The sequence below is a fragment of the Dasypus novemcinctus genome, chromosome 28 (assembly GCF_030445035.2).
Source record: "Dasypus novemcinctus isolate mDasNov1 chromosome 28, mDasNov1.1.hap2, whole genome shotgun sequence".
Lineage (NCBI taxonomy): Eukaryota > Metazoa > Chordata > Mammalia > Cingulata > Dasypodidae > Dasypus > Dasypus novemcinctus.
Window position 1 is genome coordinate 15,676,071 of NC_080700.1, and position 20,484 is coordinate 15,696,554.

Sequence of the window (20,484 nt, forward strand, 5' to 3'; positions counted from 1 at the left end):
ATTAACCTCCCTGGTGCTGAGGGAATACTACCAAGCACCAGATGGTGATGCATCTAGAAAAAGACCTTGAATAAAAGGGGGAAATGGTAAAGACAAATGAGTTTATGTGGCTAAGAGACTTCAAAATGAGTCAGAGTGTCATCATAGGGGTCGCACTTAGGCACAGATCAGCAGGATCCCAGGACAGCCAAAGTAGATAAAACCTAGGTGCTTCTGAAGGCTACAGAGACACCCTGGTCCTATGGTCATGGCAGATGGCTCTGGAGTTCAGTGCCTTGCCAGTGGGCCTTACTTTGGAATTTGTGCTCCTGAGTATGATGGAATTGGACTCAGATGTAACCTTTCTACACATGCCTCTTCTGTCACTTTTACCGAACCTGTGGTTGGTGCTGGGTTTGGTGTATGCTCAGGAGACTTGAATCTCTGGACTGATCATGTGCCATCTGGGCCCTGAACCTCGGCAGAGTTGCAATACATACTCTCTGGTTCATTGGACTTAGGTCAGCTCAGGAGCTGAGGATGGTCAATCACCACACCAGGGAACTGAGAAAATCTATAGCTGCAAGCAGGAGAATCCCACCCTTCAGCCATGTGGGATCTAAGCCTCCTCTTGATTTAGAGGTGAAGTGGACATCACCATCTCAGGGTCCATAGGATGGAGGAATAAAATATGGATTAGACTAGAATTACTGGTATTCAACTATAGAACTATTGTGATTCTAGCAATGGAAGAAATTGTATTATTGATGTGGAGACAGTGGCCATGGGACTTGCCAAGGGCAGGGAGAGGAAGAAGTGTGATATGGGAGCATTTTTGGGACTTGGAGTTGTCCTGAGTGATATTGCAAGGACAGATGCAGGACATGATATATCCTGCCATAACTCTTCTGAATGGGCTGGTGAAGAATGTAAACTACAATGTAAACTATAATCCATGCTGTGTAGCCACGCTCCAAAATGTATTCATCAAATGCAATGAATGTGCCACATAGATGAAAGAGGTTGTTGCTGTGGGAGGAGTGTGTGTGTGTGGGAGAGTGGGGTATATGGGAATCTCGTATGTTTTTTAATGTAACATTTTGTGTGCTCAATGTATCTTTAAAAAAAAGACAATAAAAATAAATTTTTAAAATGTTTGTCAATTTTCAAATCTATAAGGAAAAACAGAAGGATCCTTCTAATTTTGTATTTATCATCTCCTTTCTGTATATATAGTTTAAAATCCTGCTTGGGTGGAATGCCAAGCTTGAATTCCTTATTGCATTTACATAAATTCTATACTGTTAAGAGCTTAAAGGTACAGAAGCACTGTTAGGAATGGCTTGTGTGCTGAATTTTAAACTTTTTGACATTGTTCACCTTTTCTTGTCACTAGTCCAAGAAAAAAGATACTTAATCTATATTACTCAAGGCTATGTATGTGTTTAACCTCTTTTAATGCTAAAAGTTTGCAATTTGTCCACAATTTGCTTAAGACCTCTTCAGAAAAGAATATGTTTGCCTTAATGAATACTGTTGGTTAAAAATGCAGAATAAGAGTGACAAGGGGCAGAAGCAAGGAAACCCTACATCTAAGCAACTCCAAGCAGAACGAGTATTCACATTTAGATGGCACATTGTGAGGACTTTATCTTTGAAGTCCTATAATATAATAATGTTTTTTCTTTTATTCACATGATTTTTAGGTTTATTTTTCATGCAGGACAGATTTTCAACCTTGATGTTCAGTGACAATGTAAATTTTTTCTTTCAGTGGCAACCTATAATAATATTTAAAATATGGTAAGAATCTTGTCTTTTTGAACAGGACATGACCATAAATCTATCAAATGGAAAATACTATTAAAAGTAGAAAAGTTTTAGTAATTTATTCAATATGGTAGTTTTATTTTCTCCTTGGCCTGTAATGAAATTGCTATAGCAGTGCAAGATAAAAGTATCAAATATACTGATACTTTCCTTTTGTCCATGGTTTCAAGGTCTGTCTCTCTTTTTTTTCTCTTTCTTTCTTTCTTTCTTTCTTTCTTTCTTTCTTTCTTTCTTTCTTTCTTTCTTTCTTTCTTTCTTTCTTCTTCTCTTTCTCTTTTCCCTCTTTCTCTTTTTTCCTTCTTTCTTCTTTTCTATTCAAATTTTGCTTTTTCCCCTTTGCAGCTCTTAAATTTAAATTGGTTTTCTTGTAAACAGCATACAGTTACAACAATCATCTAATGCATCAAACGTTTTTTTCAGATTTTTATATAATAAACCTTTGCAGTAGCTTTTTCTGTAAAAGCTCAAAACTGGAAACTTTCCAAGTAATCATGTACAGGTAAATACATAAATACCTGGTGTTCTAAGAAACCATTAGAAAAGCACTCAGCAACAACATCAATGAATGCCTCATAGCCACTAAAAAGGGTGCAATCCCAAATAAGTACAGAGATTAAAACTTAACAAAAGTATATACTGTACAATTCAATTTTTATAAATTCTCAAAGATGGAGACTAAATAAGAACAAACAAAAATCAATATCAGTTGATGTCTTTGGACAGAGTAGGAAGTGAGAATGAATTGGAGGTAGGAATTAAGTATGTATGTTTAATGGGTATGCACATACGTGATTACTTACCAAACTGGAAATAATAAATATATGCAATTTATTGCATGTAATTTATATCTCAATAAAGCTGTTGCAAATAAACAAATGAAGGCATCTTGCAGAAGTAGCAAGAGAGAGATAATGACATGTGAAATATCAGAGACTCCGACAAATTAGTCAACACGAACCCTGAAAATCTATATGCTCTTTAAGTAAAGATTGGAATGCAGCAAATCACACCAGTATTGAGAAAGGGCTTCTGAAGCCTAACTCAGAATGTCACAAGATGTGCTTTTGCTGGTTCATGGGAGCAGTCTCAGTGGGGAGCCCAGGCCCAGACGCTGGGACTTCTCACCAGGGATGAGCTCTTCAGCAGAGCACACAGCTCCTCTATTCTGCTCGGAGTTTGTTCACCTGAAAAATGGCAGTGACATTGCCACTGGATTCACATGTTTTGTGTTATCTGTTAAAAAAAATAAAAAACAAAAAGAACATCAGCATATTAATCATAGTGCATTAAATTCCTTGTTTATATATTTTTATTTTGGGAAGCGGAATTGGCCCAGTGGTTAGGGCGTCCGTCTACCACATGGGAGGTCCGTGGTTCAAACCCCAGGCCTCCTTGACCCGTGGGGAGCTGGCCCATGTGCTTTGCTGATGCGCACAAGGAGTGCCGTGCCATGCAGGGGTGTCCCCTGGGTAGAGGAGCTGCACGCACAAGGAGTGCGCCCCATCGAGGAGAGCCATCCAGTGCAAAAGGAAGTGCAGCCTGCCCTAGAATGGCACTGTGCACACGGAGAACAGATGCAACAAGATGACGCAACAAAAAGAAACAAATTCCCGTGCCGCTAACAACAACAGAAGCGGACAAAGAACACGCAGCAAATAGACACAGAGAACAGACAACTGGGGCTGGGGGGGGAAGGGGAGAGAAATAAATAAAAAATCTTAAAAAATATATATATATATTTTTTATTTTAATTCCTGTATCTGGATCACATATTAGTCTCATTTGAGTAGTTGTGAAGAATTCTTTCTTGCTTTTTGATTTACTCTAAAAATTTTGTAGAAAGCTAGATATGTTGTGTTAGAGAGTAGATATTGTTATATCGTTTTTATGTTATTATTAATTGTAGTGTTCATTCCTTTATTGCTGCTTCAATGTGATCACCCCCACCTTCTGCTAAGCTTTACTGTGGGGTTGTCTGAGTCGAGCCAGACCTGACATGGAGGTTGTTGTTGCCATGTCTACCTGAGTTGATTTTTTTCTGCTCTGGCCACCAAAATGTTAGTTTCTACTACTGTTAACTTGTTTTTTTCTGCCTTTTTGACTTGGGGTTTTTCTTTGTGCCCTCTGCAGAGAGCGTTCCCCCTTTCAGCTCTCCCAGCTGAAAGTCCCTGTGTCCCTGGCCCTCCTCCTCACCGGGCAGTTGAGGAATTAGCACAGGTTCCTGTTCCTGAGGGGAGAGTGTTGCTTTTCCCATCTCTTCCCTCAAACAACTGGAGTGGTTTTCCTTCCCTCAGTGTCTTCTGTGACTCAGTGCCTGTCCTGGGGAAAACGTTTTTTTCCTGAGGGAAGGTAGAGGAGGCGGTGAGAGAGTTTGGGTAGTAGAATCTAATCCCTCCCAGTTTCTATGGGATTTCCCCTGTAGGATAAAGGCCATGGTGATTGCCCCCATCAGATTATTTCATCTGCAGTGGAGCTGGGGAGGTGGGTCTGTGCACTTTTCAGCAGAGGCTGCCCTTCCTCTCCCCCAGGCAGCACCACCAGGAAGGGGGGAACATGGTGCCAATTCTCCCTAATGCTGGGTGAATCCTTCTAGACATGTGGCTGTTGGTCTTATGCCTTGATCACACTGTCTTAAGAAATTGATTACAAATGCCAGTGTGATCTTCTATTAGTGTAAATCCCATCTGCTGACATCTCCCCTAGGTAAACTGCTGATATCTCCCACAGGTAAACTAATGTTTAGGTACTCTTTCTGCTTGCAGGTATCTGCCTCTCAAGCTTAAAGCCCTGTGATTTCAATTACCTGATGTACTGAACTCAACTAGTTAATTTGCAGTTTGTTCAGTTTTTGTAGTTGTTGATTTGCTGTTTTTGTAGAAATAATAGTAATTGTTGGATTCAGACTTGGCCCAGTGGTTAGGGCGTCTGTCTACCACATGGGGGGTCCGCAGTTCAAACCCCGGGCCTCCTTGGCCCGTGTGGAGCTGGGCCATGCACAGTGCTGATGCGCACATGGAGTGCTGTGCCACGCAGGGATGTCCCCCGTGTAAGGGAGCCCCACGCACAAGGAGTGCGCCCCATAAGGGGAGCTGCCCAGTGTGAAAGAAAGTGCAGCCTGCCCAGGAATGGCACCATGCACACGGAGAGCTGACACAACAAGATGACGCAACAAAAAGAAACACAGTTTCCTGTGCCTCTGACAACAGCAGAAACGGATAAAGAAGATGATGCAGCAAATAGACAGAACAGACAACCGGGGTGGGGGTGGGGGAGAAGGGGAGAAAAATTAATAAATAAATCTTTAAAAAAAAAATAGAAATTGTTTTCTCTGAGTATTAGACTTCTTTTTAATATCCGGAAACTATAAATAGTCTTAATATATATCAGCGGGTGAATAAACATATTGAGCTCTTTGCATATATTTGAATAATAGGAATATAACTCAGAATAATGAATGGTACTCACAAGCACATGGATGTATTACTGAAAAGTATACTGAGTGATAGAAGGTAAAGAAATAAATGCAAGTACTTTATAATTCAATTTATTTAAATTCTGGAAGATGCAAACTAATCCACTGTAACATAAAGAAGATCAGTAGTTATCTTGGGACATGGCAGTGGGTTGGAGGAGGAGGTTGGGGGAATTACAGAGGCAAGGGAGAACTTGTAATGGTGTTGGGTGTACACACTTTCTTGAGTGTGAACCTAGACTCAAATCTCCCCTGCAGAGTGCCCTCCAGGACCACACTGAGCTGGGATCTTGTGCAGACAGAAGCATCAGAGGGCATATTTTGCCATTGGGAGTTTTCTCTAAGGGTCTGTGTTTCTCCTTCCCTCCCAGTGATCAATTGTTCTGACTCATCAGTGTCCCTGTGGATGCCCAAGAGTCCAGCTACTGAGAGGAGAGTGAGCAAGTTCAGTGCCCACGGGTCTCTGGATCCCAGAGAAGCTTGCAGATGCTGGGCAGCTACAATTGCACTACTGAACCCCACTGTAGCTCAGTCACCAATGGGCAGGACTCCTGTCTAGGACAGTTCTAGGTGCCACCTACAGCCAACAACCTGAATGCTCAAGATGGAAGATTTGCTATGGGACCCACTTGGCAGGGAAGAAGGTAGGAGCCCAGGCCTACAGCTGCCTTTGGACCAGGACTGAGTGCAGGGGGCTTTCAGGAATCCCAAGGCCAGGCTCAGGACCAGGGTAGGTGCAGGGGGTACAGGGGGAGTCAGAAGCATGTATCTCAGAGACAAGAACAAGGGGCAGGTGAGGGGCAGCTCAAGACCAGACTACTGAGCCAAAATGCAGGTACAGGGCAGGTACAAGGGGAGCTCTGGATCATGGAGTCCAGGGACCTGGACTGGGGTCAGGTGGGGGGAGAGTTATGGGCCACTGAGCCCAGGGGCCAGGAACATGGACAGGTGCGGGGAAGCTCAGCACTACTGAGTCCAAAACACAGGTCCTGGAGCAGTTGGAGGGAGAGCTTGGGACCACGAACCCTAGTGTCCAGGGCCCAGGCAGGGCAGAAGGCGTCAGGAGCATGGAGTCCAGGAGCCAGGACCAGGTTTGGGGCAAGGGAGCTCAAAAATCATGAGGCCAGGGCCAAGGCCAGGGCCAGGAGACACTCCAGGCTTTGTAGCCGAGTGGCCAGGAGCAGGGGAAATAGGAGTGGCTCAGGAGCCAGGATCAGGGTAGGGGCAGAGGGGCTCAGGGCCCTTAAGTCCCAGGTCAGAACCAGGACAAAGTGCTGGGGGCAGGAGGAGCAAATAGTCTAGGGGACAGGACCAAGTGCTTGTGCAGGAGGTATAAGGGGACTTCTTTTTAGCATCTGGAGTTTCTTCTTACGATTTCACTCTTTATCCTATTGAAAGCATAAGATAAACCTGGTCTTGACTCTGCTTACATGGCCTAAAATACAGGTTCAGGGAGCAGATGTGTCTCAAGCAGTCGAGCGCCTACATCCCACGTGGGACCTCCTGGTTCAGTTTGATGCTTCCTAAAGAAAACAAACAGATGAGAAGCAAACAACAAGCAAAAACAATGACTAGACAGTCTTATGGGAGTAAGATGGTATCACGTTGTTTTGATTTGCATTTCCTTAATAGCTAGTGATTTTGAGCATTTTTTCATGTGTTTTTTAACCATTTGTATATCTTCTTTGGAGAAGCGTCTGTTCAAATGTTTTTCCCATTTTTTAAATGTGTTGTTTGTCTTTTTATTTTCAAGACATAGGAGTTCTTTATATATACAGGATATAAGTCTCCTATCACATATATGGTTACCAAATATTTTCTCCCATTGTATATGCTCTCTTTTCACTTTGTTGACAAACTCCTTTGAGGTGAAAAAGGCTTTAATTTTGAGGAAGCACCGAGGAATTACTACCAAACACCAGCTGATGATGTAACTAGAAAAAGACCTTGAATAAAGGGGTCAACTCAGACCAGCAGAATATCTCAGCCTACATGTAATATCAGCTGTTAAAAATGCTTTTTGACTTTGGATAAAAGGGGGAAATGGAAAGGACAAATGAGTTTATATGGCTATGAGTCTCCAAAAAAGAGTTGGAAGGTCATCAGAGGGGTAATGTTTATGCATGCCTCGGCAGGGTACCAGAGACAGCCAAAGTAGATAGAACTCCAGGTACTGGTTCTTCTGAGGGCTGCAGAGACCCACAGGTTGTATGATCATGGCAGATGACTCTGGAGTTCAGTGCCATGTCAGTTGGCCCTACTTTGGAGTTTGTGTTCCTGAGTGTGATGGTGTTGGACTCAGATATGACCTTTCTACACATGCCTCTTCTCTTTTACCGGACCTGTGGTTGGCATTGGGGTTTGTGTATACTCAGGAGACCTGGATCTCTGGATTGTCCATGTGACATCCAGGCTGACAGGCCAGCCCTGAGCCTCAGCAGACTTTCAACTCCTACTTTCTGATTTATTGGACTTACCCTGGCCAGTGAACAGGGAGGTAAAGAAGGTCAACCACCACACCAGGGAGCCAAGAGTGCCTACAACTGCAAGCAGGAGAATTGCATCCATCATCCATGTGGAATCTAAGCCCCCTCTTGATGTAGAGGGGGACTGGACATAACCATCCCAGGGTCCACAGGATGGAGGAATAGAGTATGGATTAGAGTGGACTTACTGGTGTTCTGCTGTGGAACTATTGTGATTAGCAATGGAAGAAATTGTAGCACTGATGTAGAGAAAGTGGCCACAGTAGCTGCTGAGGGTAGGAGAGGGAAGAAGAGATATAATGTGGGGGCATTTTCAGGATTTGGGGTTGTCCTGGGTGGTGCTGCAGGGACAGACACTGGACATTGTGTGTCCAGCCCACTGGGTGGGCTGGGGGAAAGTACAGACTACAGTGTGGACCACTGCCCATGTGGGGCAGCAGTGCTCCAGAATGTGTTCACCAGCTGCAGTGAATGTGCCATGATGATGGAAGAGGTTGTTGATGTGGGAGGAGTGAGGTGAGGAGGGTGGGGAGTATATGGGGCCCTCATATTTTTTTAGTGTAGAAAATAAAGAAGAAAAAAATGACTAGACAATGAGAAAAACAAGCAGAAAACAAGTCAACAATGAGCTAACAATGAGCAAAACATTGAGCAAAACATTGAGCAAAAACAGACAAGGGAGCCAAATCAGTGGAAAAGAAACAAAAGAAAACAAAAGATAGAGGGTCAGTGAAATTTTATTAATGCACTTAAATATGGGTATTTTCATTGATAAATAAAAGGTATAAAGTTATGTGAAACAAACAATGTATACCAAACGGCATCTGCATGAATAAACACAATCAAATGTCAAACTCAAAATCAATGCACCAAACTGGGAGATGTGGAAATATGTCACCCCTGGAAAATGCACTTTAACCTTCAGCACAATGTCCTCAGTGACAAAATTCACTCCCATGTGGATTTCATTTTCCTGCCTGCACCTCCCCTCACAGTACCCTCATGCGTGACTTCCTGAATGCCTCATGGTGACCCTAACCTTGGAACATGACTTAGGATGTTCTTCTGAATCTCCAAATCCTGGCATAAGCATTTGTGACTTCAGTGCCCAGGCCAGCTCCTTTTCACCTCACATTGCTGCCTCCCCAGCTTGGAAGCAGATGAAGGCCTAACAAAATTTATTATTTAATCTTTAACTATTATTTTTGAAAAGCCAGGTTGCAATATGTTGAGTGCCTGTTCTGATCAGTATATGAGGTAGAAAGGCATACTCAGAGATGAGTGGACCTAAGTCAGTCAATGTTCAGGGATGGCTGATGGTGAGTGGGGCTGGCCTGCCCAGCAGCACAGGAGGGGCCAGGGCGAGTGGTGCTGGGTGGTCTCGGTGGTCAGCGGGGAGGGCACACCCTGGGCTTTTCCGACTCCACCAGGGGATTATACCACTAAAGTTACTAGTGAAAATATAAAACAGCTCTGCCAATTTACTTACATTTCACACATGAAGTAATAAGCGAGGAATGACATCAACAAATTGGAAAAAGTGGCACCAAACATCCTTTCTTCCACTGACACTGCAAAAACCAACCCAAATCCACTATACTCAATATTTTTAGGGTATACATACATATTATAAATATGTACATGTTATATATTCCATATATATGAAATGGACACATGCAAATACATATATGTATATATGTATATATATCTGTACAATCCCTGGGAGCAGAGGCACAATGAACATACTCCCTCTGACTCCCCATTCAACACATTACCTGCCCGGCAGTAAAGAGACCTGTACAGTTCAGGGAGGGGCAGTCCAGGGAAAGGACTGCCTGTCACAGGCTCAGCAGCCTCCTCCTCCCAAGGACAAGGACCTCCCTTTATCCCCTTTATTTTACATACAAAGTTGCCTCCCAAATGCAAATAACCTCGCAGGTGAACAGATGAGACCACAGCAAACGTTTACTTAAATTCACGTTCCTCCTCAGTCTGGAAAATATTTCCTGGGTTCCATGGACCTTATCCCCCAGAACATGAAAGCCTCATGGTTCTTCCTCTTTCTGGTGGCAGCTTCCAGATGTGAGTGTCTCAGGATTCAGACCTGAAGGTAATGGGGTGATACATCCAAGTACATGACTCACTGCTCTTCTCATCCTCAGGTGTCCTGCACCAGGTACCCTTGAGGGAGTCAGGACCTGATGGTGGAGCCCTCGCAGACCCTGTCGCTCACCTGCAAAGCCTCTGGATTCTCTTTAACTGACTATAAGACGAATCGGACCCGCCAGGCTCCAGGAGAAAGGCTAGAGGGGGTCGGCAGGATAATTAGTGGTAGAAGTACAAACTATCACCCAACTTCTCAGCCTGGACTCAGCATCACCAGAGACATTTCCAAGAATGAAGTATATTTAAAACTGATCAGCCTCAGAACTGAGGACACTATTGGGTATCATTGTGTGAGATACACAGTTAGGGGAAATCATTGTGAGCCCAGACAAAATCCTTCCCCGCAGGGCACAGGAGGTGGCTGGGCGGCAGGGTAACCTCATGGCCACCAGCGAGTACTCAGGGCCCATCCCCAGGGCCAGGTTCTGAGAAGCTGGGGAGAAGTTTCTTATCCTTGATTTATCTTCCCTCTTCTTGTTTCTAAACAGGTGACTCCCAGAGCACAGCCATGGCATCTTTTCTAAGTAGTGCTAGTGCAATGATGTACCCAAGATTCAAACACAGACTGATTTCTTGTAATGTTACTAAATGTATATTTAATTACATTCATACATATAGTTCATATATAATTTTATGTAAATTGTGGGAATTGATCCTCTTGTAAATATGCTTGAAAATGTTAACAAAACTTACATTTACCATCCTTATGAGGTTATTTTCCTCAACCTAACTCAAATGTTTGAGAATTCCCAGGCAAATTAAACCCCACCCTCCACCATGTAGAGTTCTATGTCCTCAACTGAAGAAGGAATTGGACAGCCTGGCCCTCTCAAAGGGAAGATTCCCAGTGCCTTATTTTGTTCCCTCCATCTCAATACCATGTGGTATTTGAATCCAATTCCCTGCATGCATATTAAGACCCTTATAATTATGGTTTTATTACATAAAATGCCATCATTGTAACATTCATATAGCTTTTCAATATATAATACTGTGGATATATAAAGATAAAAAGAACAGTTCATAGTGCATAATTTTTTATTCTAATTAACATTCTTGATCCATTTATATTTAACTAAAGTCTTTAATTTTTTTTATGCCTGTGGCAATCAATCATTTGTCATATTCTTTTTCTTTAATATCATCAAATGTTTTCCACAACTTTAAGCTCCCTCTAACAGTTTTCTGTGAATCAGGTAAGGTCATCAGAAAGAACTTGTGGGAAGCAGACATGGCTCAACTGATAGAGCATCCACCTATCATATGGAGGATCCAGGGTTCGATCCCCAGAGCCTCCTGACCCGTGTGGAAAGCTGCCCATGTGCAGTGCTGCAGTGGGCAAGGAGGGCCCTGCCATGCAGGTGCACCCCCGCATAGGGGTGCCCCATGTGCAAGGAGTGTGTCCCGTAAGGAGAGTCACCCTGGGTGAAAAAAGCGCAGCCTACCCAGGAGTGGCACCGTATATTACAAGATGACGCAACAACAACAAAAAAAGGGACGCAGTTTCCCAGTTCTGCCAGGTAATGCAAGTGGAGGCAGAAGAAAACACAGAGAATGGACACAGAGTGCAGACAATGGGGGGGGGGGTGGAGAGGGGAGGGAGAGAAAGAAATAAAATAAGTCTAAAAAAAGAAAACAGAGAGAGAAAGAACTTGTGAAACTCTAATCCTCCATCCACATCTCTAGGCTTCCAAAGGCAGAGGTCACTGAAGGGCCCTTACAGGGAGGCTGACCTGATCAGGTGTGGGCTCGCCGTCATGGTCTAGCATTCTGTGGAGCTGAGCATCCCTCAAGCCCCTTTACCTGCTCTGCTTCTGCATGTGCGAAAGAGCTGTCTCATCAGTGGGGCTTGTGTCGAGGAAGGAGAGTTCAAGGTCCCAGGTGTGCAGGCCCCACGGCCAGGGCAGGGCAGGGTGAGCCTTTCAGAACAGGACAGTCCCCTGAAGCAGAGCTGCCTCCTGGTTCTTTTCCTCTCTGAATCCAAGATTCCTGTGGAGAAGCTGGGATATGAGGGGTAGGAGCAGATGGGCAGTGATGGGAATATCATCCAAGGGCCCTGTTCCTCCTTATGGGGCAATGCTTGGCTTGCCGTGTATTTCTGCCCCTCCCTGGGGTAGAGTGCGTAGTTTCCCAGATGTTGCTTACTAAGCTGCATTGTTTTTAACTGCTTATTTCAGAGAACTTCGTTTGTGGGGGAAGACTTTTATTCCTCAGTGAAGGAGGATAGGCTCTGGACATGAGTTGCTTGAAGAACTCTGCCTCCCTCCACCTTCTACTGGATCCCACCTGTGCCCATAGGATATTAGTTTAATTTGTTTTCACCATGCAGAATAATTTTATGTTTTTTTAAAAATAGTAAACCTAAGGATGTTTGCAGTGCATTTCTACAATAGTTGCTGTTCCTCTCCCAAAACACCACTGAGGAATAATCTATTATTAGTTCTGTATAGTTTCTGGTATATTATCCCTGTTTTTGGAGAAAAAGTCTGCAAAGAAGTATGGATATGGCCAATGTGAAAATCACTCTAGGAACTTTATCACACTCATAGTTTAGAAATTTATTAACAATTACTAGTTTAATCTTTTCACTAACTTGTAAGTGATGTCATGACAAAGGCCCCAACTAGATTTTAGTTTCGGTCCTATGTCTCCTTTTTAGCACCTCTCTGTTTCAAGATTTTAGTAATTTTCTTAGCTCTATGACGTCAATATTTTGACATGTTGAGTACATTTTGATAATTTGCAGTTTTTCCAGATTCCTTGTATTTGTTGTTCTTGTAAGAATAAGAGCAAGATTGTTCACAGCAATCTACTTATCCATAATGACTGCTAGGTTGCATTGTAATACCCATAAATTGGAAGCAATGAAAATGCCAATCAGCTGGTTAAAAGAGAAACATATTGAGATATATGGCTATATTGAAACACAACTTACCATTCAAGTCAATGAATGCTTGATATGCAACAACAAAACAATGAAGTACAACTATGCTGAATGAAGAAATCTAAATGAGTAAAGTCCCTTAGAGTTTTTTCTTCCTGGGAAGAACAGGACATCCACAGCTCTCACCCTGACCCAGATGCTGTTTCCAAGTTTGAGTCCAGGGCTAGTGTGATCAAGAGGTAGTGCTTCCTTCTTTTGCTTACCCTCCACTCATGAAATTGAGGCATGATCTTGGGTGTGGCCCCCTGAGGAGATTCCTTTTTGGCTCATGAGGCTGTTTCCAAGCAAAGAGTGGCAAACAGAGGACCTTAATCTGTCTTTTCTTATTCACAAAATACTACCTAGAACAGGGGTTTCTCTCAAAGTAAGGTTTTATTTTCCCAGCCCCATCTTGAGAGTTCTGATAAAAGATCTTGGCTGAATTCATTCGAACAGAGTTGGGAGGAATTTAAACCTCAGAATTTTCTCATGAACAGTGGGTATTTTAGTGAAAGGAATTGGAAGAAGAATGATGGAACTAATGAAGATACAGTCTAGACCAAAACCCAAGAAGTTTACAAATGAGAAATAGAGAATAAGACAGCTGAGAGGAGACCCCTTGGGTTAGAAAAAAACAAACATTGACCTCCTGACTATCTGAAGGGCTCAAAGTTTTATTAGATTGTATATAGAAATATTCAGATTTCACGGTATAGTTGTAACAACTAGAGCAATTTACCAACTAGTAATTATGTAAACCAGTGAGGTGTGGCCATGGGAGATTTGAAGAGTGGACTACCAGTAAGCTCTCAGGCCAGGATGACTGCAGGAATAACCAAATGTGCGCCTCCCTGAGGAAACTACCAGAGACTTAACACCATGTTGAAGGAATACTTCACTGAATTCTTTCAGCCAGTCACTGAACAACTAAGGAGTCATGAAACAAGCTCTGCAGGGCAGGCTAGCAGTACCTAGACTTGCTAAATGATATTACTCAGACTGTGCAGTTTCCAATGAGAAATTATGAGCTACAATAACTTGTGCATGACACAAATTATCAATGTGTCATGCGAAGATGCATAACTACATAACTCATACACTGGAAAAATGCATATGACAGAAACTGCTTATGAGAACGGTCATATGTCATTTAATAAAATATTTCAAGTAGTCATTACAAATGTTTTCACAAGAAGAAAGCTTGATAAAAGAAGCAAAGGAAGATATACTAGTAACATTGTACCAAATAGTTAATATCAATAAAGAAATAGGCATTTTAAAAAGAATCAAATGGAAATTCTGGAGATGAAAAGAAAAATCTCTAGACAATTACCCACAAAGAAAATTCAAGGTGAATATAAATTCATACTTATATTCCACCTGTCATTCAGAGATGAACTAATCATGACCCACTCCAAATTGTGATATAAATATCTTTTTGGAATATGGGGACAATAACCTCAACAAAATACTAGATAGATAAATCCAGTAACATATAAAAATAATTGTATATCTTAAACAAATATTATATCAATAGAGTAAATGAAATACTGCATGATCATTTCAATAGAAAAGGAAAAAAAAACTCCTTTAAATCCAATATACTTTTATGATAAGAACTCTCAATGAGCAAGGTATAGAAGAAACTTCCCCAAAACTTTAAAGGACATTTACAAAAAATGGACTGTTACCATCATTCTTTTTTTAATGAATTCATTTTATTTAATTATGCAAAAACTTATTTTACTTTGACCGGAAAATAGCACTAATAATAAAAGCAATGTGATTTAATATACATAATTATTTTTTATTTTTTTATTTTTAAAGAAGCTTTATATTACATAAATCTTACATAAAAAATATAGGAGATTCCATATATCCCATCTTCCACACATACTTTCCCCCCCTGACAGCATCTTTCACTAGTGTGGTACATTTGTTACAATTGATGAACACATATTGAAGCATTGCTACTAACCACGGACTAGAGTTAACATTATAGTTTACATTTAATTTTATAGGTTTTGACAAAATATGTAATGGCCCATATCCATCACTGCAATGTCATACAGGACAATTAACACAAATCCCCACCCCTGTCCCTAATCCAACAGGATGTACTAAGCACCTGTGCAATCATAAATGAAGCTTGTTGTTTTATATTAATCAAACCGGGCAGGTAGAAAAAATCTTAGTCTTGAAAGGAAAACATGGAAATCATTCCCAGGGCCCAAAACAACAGTTACAGAAATCCATCATGGCTATCCTCATTTCTCTCTTACTTTCCTCACCCTTAAAACCAATCCTTTTACTCGTTTTAATACCATTACTGATAGTATGCGACTTCTTTTTGATTTTTGTCTCTTATAGCTTCTTTTTTGATTCATACGTGAACAGTACAACCAACAATTCAGGAATATGTGAATGGCATCTTTTTGCTACATCAACACCAATAACCTCTTCAGAACCAGAGTCAGAACCCACTGGACAGGATTTGCCACCCCATGACAGCAGGAAGTAGCCAGACTGAGTCAACGTCCTGAATCCCCTCATCCTTCCATTCTGCTCAGTATTCCCATTATTTAAATCCTTCATCATATATATATAGTCAAAGAGGAATGTTAGAGGCTTCCCCTTACAAGGTCTGCAATGATTAACAGATCATAAGGCTTATTCTGATCGACTGAGCAAGATGCCTCTGTGTGGAGGGCAGTGTATTTCCCCCAAGGATGAGCCATATCACAGTGGGAATGGAGCAGATAAAGACCCTCATCCCTTCCAGACCAACAGACCCCCCACGTTCCAAGAATACTCTACTTCCTAGCCCACTACATGAGAATAATTCACTTTTACAACCCCTTACTAACCACAGGTTATACTTGAGGACTAACACCCTCCCCACAGACTAATGTTTCCTCAGCTATTGATGTACTGTATAAAGTCATATCCACCACCTTCCACAAACGGGCTGAAGTCTCTCTTCAGACCCCTGCCATACCAGCAGGGGGCTGATGTCTATTCTTCAGACCCCCTCCATTGGGAGAGCTTCTCAATAAACTTCCTGCCAGCATCATATCTGTCTCTGTGTCCCAGTGAGCACCATTTTTCTCTAACACCTGAGAAATAGTTTTTGGAATCTAAATATTTTTGAGACCGCATATGTCATCTTTTCTCTATTCTTACACTTAAAAGTTTGGCTGGATTTACTAGTTCCTAGGGCTGCAGAAAAGAAAAAAAAAAGAATAAAAGAAAAAGAAAAAAGGAGGGTAACTTAAAACAATTGAAATTTATTTTCTCCCAGTTCTGGAAGCTAGACATTCATAATCAAGTTGTAGGTAAGGCCATGTTCTCTCTGAAGCCTTCTAGAGAAGAAATCAAGAAGAAAACCCCATTTACAATAGCAACTAGAAGAATCAAATACCTAGGAATAAATTTAAATTTAATAAATTCTCAAGTATTGCTCACTGGTAAGGCACCAAACTCCTGAGTTGTCTGTCATGACTATAGTGTCTGGATGTTTCCAGAACCCTCAGGAGTCCTGCTATTTGGGTCACTACCTACTTTGGCAGTCAATGTTATCCTGCTGAGATGTGCATAAGCATAACATCTGGATTGACCTCCTGATTTGCTTTGAAGTCTCTTAGCCATATAAACACATTTATCTTTACCTTTCCCCCCTTTTGGTCAAGTTTTCTTTCCAGTTGCATTGCATTGCTAGTTGGTGCTTGATAGTAATCCCTTGGTGCCAGGGAGGCTCAACCTTGGGGGACATGTCCCATGCTAGGGGGAAGTCAATATATTCAAATGCTGAGTTTGGCTTAGAGTGAGGTCACATTTGAGCAACAAGGAGGCTCCCAGGAGATAACTCTTAGGCATCCTATAATAGTAGGCTGTTTCTATTTCAAGAGTAAAGGTTCATAAGCACAGTCATCAATATCAAGAGCCTGTCAATGGACCTTCCTTCCTTCACTAGTCATTGCCCCTGTAGTTGGGGGATTTTTGGTCCATTAGAGAATGTGGCAGAGCTCCCCAGGATAGGAATTTAATATTCCTTCATTTATTGTTTGAATATCTACTCACCGGGACAATGCCCCATGAACATTTGAACATATTTATATGCCTTATAGTTATGCCTAAGTGAACTTTCTCTCGTGTATCTCCTATTGCTAATACCCTGTACCAATGATCCTCCCATGCCACAGTTGTAACCCTTCTGTAACCCAAAACTTCTTCAAAAATGAAGCCAATAAAATAACCAAATACAATTGATAAGAAAATGAAATAATAATTACAGTTTTAAAAATAAGAAATAAAATACAAAAAAAAGGTTTTCTTACTTAAGAAACACCTTGGGGTAATAGAAACTATAGAAAAATTGTTACTTTTTTGACATTTTGCCTTTTATCATTGTAAGATTTGTTGTCCCATATGTATGGTGACATTTTCTTCCATTTATTTCCCCAGTGTCTTTTTCATTTTGTCTTCAAAGAAGTTATAAGTTGCAGAAAGGTCAAATATAAGTCATTGATGGTAGTAGTAATATTTCAATATTTGTACATCAATTGTAATAAATGTACGATGGTACATACAAAAAGTTTTGGATCACAGAAGCATTACAACTGTGGCATGGGAGGATCATTGGCATGGGGTGTCAGACATGAGGGATGCATGGGGCATTGACCCAATGGGTGGAGATTAACACAATAACCAAAGAATATCAAATTCCCATCCTGGAGTGCTCTGCCACATTCTCTAATGTGACAGCAAGAATCCCCTGAGTACACATGCAGTGACTAGTGAAAGAAGATGGACCATTGTTGTGACCTTGATTGTGATGACTGTACTTATGTACCTTTATTTTGAAATTGAAACTTAGCATAGTATTATAGGGTGCATCAATGTTACCACCTGAGAGACTCCTTGTTGATCAAATGTGTCCTCTCTGTAAGCCAAAATCACCATTTATATGCATTATATTTCCCACAGCATGGGACTTGACTCCTATGGATGAACCACCCTGGCACTGAGGGATTATTACCAAGCACCAACTAACAATGCAACTGGAAGAAGACCTTGACCAAAAGGGGTAAATGGTAAACATGAATGAGTTTATATGGCTAAGAGACTTCAAAGTAAGTTGAGTGTCATTTCAGAGGTTATGCTTATGCAAATCTGATCAGGAGCTCATCACTGCCAAAGTAAATATCACCTCAAAATAGCAGGGCACCTGAGAGCTCTGGAGACCTCCAGACACAATAGGCAGGGCAGATACCTCACAATTTTGGCATCCTACTTTGGAATTTATGCTCTCCAGTGTGATAAAGTTGAACTCAGGTGTTTTCCCTACATATGGCTCTTCTCCCCTCTGTTTGAACCTATACTTAGTACTAAAGTTGATAGGTGTATGCCCAAGAGACTTAAATATTGGGGTGTCCATGTGCCAGTTGGTCCCTAAATCCCAACAGATTTGCAACACCTATTCTCCTGTTCATTGGACTCAGCAGGACAACTAATAAGGAGAATGATTTATACTGAACATCTCAAGGAACAGAGAGAGTCTGAACTGCAAGCTAGAAACTCCCATCCATCTGCCTCATGGAGATCTAAGTCTTCTCTCATTTCGAGGTAGAGTGGGCATCACCATCCCAAAATACTCAGGATAGGGGAATATTAGAATACATTTACAGTTTTTTGGCTGTAAACTTAAGATCCTAGCAATGGAAGAACTTTTATCATGGATTTGGAGGCCGTGGCCCCTGGAGGTTCTGAGGGGAATGGGAGGGAATAATAGGTGTAACTTGAGGGCATTTTCAGGACTTGGCAATTATCCTGAATGACTTTACACTGACAGATGCAGCCCACTGTGTATCTTGTAATAACTTCTAAAAATGTGTGGGAGAGAGTGTGAACGACACTTTAAGCTATAATCCATGCTAAGTGGCAATGCTCCAAGATGTGTTCATCAATTAGGGAAATGTACCACACTAATGAATAATGTTGTTGATGTGGGAAAATGTAGGAGGGCTAGGGAGCAGGGCATATGGGAATCCCCTATATATTTTGCATAAAATTTATGTAATCTAAGTTTCTTTTAAAAATAAAGAAGTATAGTAAAAAATAGCTTTAAAAAAATAGAGGAGGCCTGATCCTTTGCAGATGTTGACAGCCATCTTGCTATAACAGGTCATAATAGACTTTGGTGAGGGAAGTAACTTTTGCTTTATGGCCTGGTAATTGTAAGCTTCTACCCCAAATAAATATCCTTTATAAAAGACAACAAATTTCTGGTGTTTTGCACCAACTCATCTTTGGCTGAAAAATACAGGATTTAAGCCCCCACTCAATTAGAGGTGGAGAGGGCATCACCATCCCAGAATCCTCAGATATGGGGAATGAACGATGGACTAGAGTAGACTTACTGTTATTGTACTATAGAGCTATCATGATTCTGCCAATGGAAGAACTTTTATCATCAAGGAGATCATTGTGATGCTATTACAACAGTCTAAGTGAAATATAATAGTGGGTTAGACCTGGCTTAATGGTCTAGAGATGGACAAGACATTGAGTTGTTAGATTCTGGAAGAAATCTTTAAAAGAAATTCTTTGATGATGGCTTGGATATGTGGTGTTGAGTTGTTTAGTCTAAGTAACTAAAAGAATAGTTGCCATCTATTGAGCTTTGTGAGTACTGATGTTGGAAATGAGAATCAAGAATCTGTTTTTGGACCTATGAAGACCAAGACACCTATTAGGTCTATCAAAGTGAGCTGTGCAAAGTTTGTTAGATGAGCCAGTATCTCAAGAAAGGAGACTGGATGGTACATACAAATTTGAGAATCATCAGTTTGGTAGATTGATATTATTTATGAATCCCATAAATTGGAAAGATAATATTTGTAAACTGGTCTGTTCCTCTGGGAATAATGCCCTTTGAATAATGCCCTTTGATTGTATTAATTCAGTGAGGGGGTCTCTGATTAAAATTTTTTTAAATTTCTCTCCCCTTCCCCTTGCCCCAGTTAACTGCTGTGTCCATTCACTGTTTGTTCTTCTGTGATCACTTCTATCCCTATCAGTGGCACCGGGAATCTGTTTCTTTTTGTTGCATCATCTTGTTCTGTCGACTCTCCATGTGTGCGGTGCCATTCTTGGGCAAACTGCTCTTTCTTTGGCGCTGGGCGGCTCTACTTACAGGACACACTCCTTGCGTGTGGGGCTGCCCTACATGGGGGACACCCCTGCATGACACAGCACTCCTTGAGCAAATCAGCACTGCATATGGACCAGCTCCACTTGGGTCAAGGAGGCCCGAGGTTTGAACCACAGACCTCCCATGTGGTAGTTGGATGCCTTATCCATTGGGCCAAGTCCACTTCCCTCTCTGATTAAATTTACTTGAGAAAATCAATTTAGGGCTTCTGATTGGGCTATGTCAGTAAGGTGTAACTTGGCTTGAGTCTCCATCCTTTGACCTATATACATGACACTCACTGAAGGAGACAGACAGAAGAACATACATGGCAGAGGGGAGTTTGTTCATTTTAGCCCTGCAATGTGAAAGAAAGAAGGCTCAAACAGCTATAGCCTCAGGAAGAGAGATAAGCCAATACCCTGATAGGTTGCTG

The 20,484-nt window shown here is 41.5% G+C and overlaps 1 long non-coding RNA gene across 1 annotated transcript in view; it reads left to right on the forward strand.

Annotated features, from left to right (window-relative positions):
- LOC139437800 (uncharacterized) overlaps positions 1-11,030 on the forward strand; it is an 81,621-nt gene extending 70,591 nt beyond the window's left edge. Inside the window, exon 3 of the long non-coding RNA XR_011647701.1 lies at positions 9,930-11,030. This is a non-coding gene — a long non-coding RNA (uncharacterized lncRNA). The remainder of the gene's footprint in view (positions 1-9,929) is intronic.
- Positions 11,031-20,484: the final 9,454 nt, after the last annotated feature.